At 39.5% G+C, this 3,518-nt stretch overlaps 1 non-coding gene across 1 annotated transcript; it reads right to left on the minus strand.

Moving 5' to 3' along the window:
• Positions 1–1,516: 1,516 nt before the first annotated feature.
• On the minus strand, positions 1,517–1,588 carry TRNAA-GGC (transfer RNA alanine (anticodon GGC)). The gene has a single exon. It is a non-coding gene; the product is annotated as a tRNA-Ala (tRNA).
• Between the last annotated feature and the right edge of the window lie 1,930 nt (positions 1,589–3,518).

Genomic DNA, 3,518 nt, shown 5'->3' on the forward strand with positions numbered 1-3,518 from the left:
TCTATTAGCCTGCCATCTTGTGAGCGCCAGATTATTTATAACCCCGGTGGAAACTTCGAGAAAAAGAATGTTCTTCAAAATTCTATTTTACAGTTTCAAAGTCGGCGGCGCCACCGTACGGAGGGATTGAACCAATGTCTGGAGGGGCGGGACTTTCAAGAATGTTCGCACCAGCTCTCCGCCAATCGCAGTCATTTCCACCAAACCGAAATCGACCGATTTCGATATCTCTGAGAGCCATCGAACAAATCGCGTCATCTATCGTCTACAGATCGTAACAATATTTTTTAAAACAGTGATTGAACACTTATTTCCCTTCAAAGTGTTGATCGAACAGTTTTTTTTTTCTCGATTGTGTCCGGTTAATTAATCGATACGTACCATTGGTAGTCTGTATAGTGATCGAAGGCCGGCATTACACTATAAAAGTCTTGTGGAAGTTCTTCTGTAAAACTTAAAAAAATGCAACCAATAAGCGCAACGGTTACATTCGCTCAAATGTAAGCGATGCGCTTATTGGTTGCATTTTTCGAGTTTGATAAAAGAACATTTATCAAAAGAGGTCAGGAAATATGAATTTCAGAGCGGTTTTCTTCAGTGTAAAGTGTTGTTTTTAATGATTATAATGTAAGAATTAAGCGTTTATAGAACTCCGCATTGGGCCATAGACTACATCAGTGATCGCCAACCTTGGATGATACGTGGAATGCAGAGCGTCAATCAGCCCTTTCACACAAACAGTCATAAAGACATCTGAACCCACATGTAAATTTGAACAAATAAATTTGTATGGAACATTACTTTAAAAAACTGTAATTAAAAATCCTTCTTATATATTTTTGATTTTCAACATTTAAATTTTAATGTAAGAATTGAATCAAAAAAATGCAAGTGATTGTGATTCTCAAAATAATTTTTATATAACACAAAATTTTGAATTACAAGGTTTGTTGACAATTTACATCTGAAGATGGCGATAAATTTATTTCAAATGGCGGTGAAGTGTTTTGCAAATCCTATTTAAACAAATCAAATTAAATTATTTTTAAAGATTTATGTTTTTCGTATCATGACAAATGTTTGTCATTTAATTCGGTTCTGAATGTTTCGCAGGAGGTGGGGCAGCCGTGGGCGGTACAAACGTTATAAACAACGCCAAACAATCAGTTTGCCAACAATGTTTTTAAAATTAGATTGATTAATTAGTTTTAACTGATTAAGTTTTAGTTTTTAATTAAGAAGTTTAAGCAGAGTCAGTTCCGTTTCAAATGGTACGAAAACGTTTTTCGCTTTTAAAAGTAGCGATATATAACACGATTCTTGTTCTTGTGGTTAGCAGATCTTATTTCCGGATGGTTTACGACCAAAAAGTAATGAATACTGCAGTGATTTGCTCTAAAATTTGCTTTTGTGGCGAGGAGGATCGATTTTGTGAATTGGCTATTTACCATTACAAGATTCATCGAAAGACTGGTTATTTGTGGAGATGAAGATTACAAGGAAGAAAATTCATCACTGCCCCCACGGGGACTCGAACCCCGGTCTCTCGCTTGCCGGACGAGTGCTCTACCATCTAAGCTATGGAGGCAGATAGAATACTTCAACCTTGGAGCGTATATATATATGTTGAAAGGCACCGTTCAACAATCAACTAATAGCTCGTGTTTTCTATATGAATTTACCATTGGCTCACACTAGGGTGACTGGAGTATTGAAATTTACAGAGAAAAAACATTCCACACAGTTAAATAATTTAAAAAACTGTGAAAATAACTTTGAGAATATAATGTCACGTGAACATTTAACAGCGAAAATGAAATCTGAGTTGATGTAATATTTGAAATTAAAAACTGGACTCAATAAACTCTTTAAATCAAACTGGACTCAATAAACTCTTTAACTCTATAATGCCCAGATCGCCCGAAGTCGGCCGAGTAGGTTAATGCCCATAACCGCCTCAAGTCGGCCCAGCTAGGGGGTATGGGTATGTTTCCGTGGGCTTTTGTCACCAACGGGGAAGAAGATGAAAGCTCTTGTCAGAGGCGGGAACGGAAAAGACAACTGCAACGCCCTATCAATGGGATTTTAAAAGCTGATGTACTAGAATGTTCCTTGAGAATGGACTAAGGGTACTCAATGCATTTTACAAAGAGATAATACTGTGAGGAAAAGGGTGTTTTCAGTAGACAAATTATCTCCCGAAAATCCATTGAAATGAAAGGGTGAACGTCAATGCAAAGGGTGGCATGAATAGATACTCATGGAGAAAGGGTGGGGAGAGGGAAAGTGGCCGAAATTTGGACGTGTCCACTTCGAACACAAAAAACTTGGTATTTTCACGACCCTCCCAGGTTTTCTATCTGGGCATTAAAGAGTTAAATCAAACTGGACAAATAATGGGACTTTGTTCCCATATACACTTTATATATATTCCCTTTACTTTGCTCCCAAAAATAATTGTCACGATATTTGTTCATACCCTCCAAGTCGAGAATTCTATTTCGGAGGGGCTTTTCTGGATAAGCCCATGCTGTCTTTGAATCGTTCGAGATAAGCGTGGAGGATGCAAAGTGCCACAGTTCCTGTAATTACAGTGTAAGGAATGTGGAATACCAAGAACTTCCCAAAAAAAAGTGAAAGGCTGATAAAGAAGCATGGGGGGGGGGGTATCTCTGTTCGCAGCTTAAACCTTATTAGCGGTCCGGAGGTTTTTCTGGCACTTCTTTGGTGCAGTTCGTGTTTCACAGTCCCCCCCTTTGCGATGAAGAAGGCTCCCTGATATTTTTTCCCCTTCATGGTCTATGAATTGCTTATGAGTTCTGCTAAGAAGCCGGATACACAGGGTCCTTATGGTTATCGTAAGGGGCCGTTGAACGATCAAGTATAGAACCTCACGAGAAGAACATCGCCTACGTCACGTCGGACGAATATACCATCGAGAATAAGACATTATCAACGGCGCTTTCCCGTTTGGAGTCTCTAACGCTATTTTGGCCTCCTAGAAATTTCACTAAAAGCGTCACGGCAGTGCTCTCGATAACGTCGTCATCCAGCACCTCCTAGAGGTAGAAGACCTCCGCACGCGTTGCCATAAACGTAATATTACGTCAGACTACCTAGCAAGTTTGCCACATTTTGAAACACAGCATCCTATTTCGTTTCTTTTTATTTTGGCGTAGAATCTTCCTGATTGGCCCACAAATACCGCATAGTGATTGGATGTGGGGCATAGAAATCGCTAATTCTGAGCCCGATCATTTCTTTTCCGCACAACGATGATACTGGCACGAGCAGGGAATTTTTTTCCCTGAAAATATTCTGAGGGAAAATGGACTACTTACTTACGTCACAAGCAGACTGCGGAGGCCTTCTATCTCTAGGAGGTGCTGCGTCATCGCAGTGTTTTTGTTACGTAAACCCCGGCTGTTCGATAGTGCCGTCTTAAGGCATTGTCGCATTAGATTCACAAAAATAAGATCTGGTTGAAATTTTCCAGAATTTACGTGGTAGGACCTCAG

Source organism: Pholcus phalangioides, unplaced genomic scaffold (assembly GCF_987345545.1).
Source record: "Pholcus phalangioides strain wild (caught in Gottingen) unplaced genomic scaffold, Ppha-v1.0 ptg000010l_1, whole genome shotgun sequence".
Classification (NCBI taxonomy): Eukaryota; Metazoa; Arthropoda; class Arachnida; order Araneae; family Pholcidae; genus Pholcus; species Pholcus phalangioides.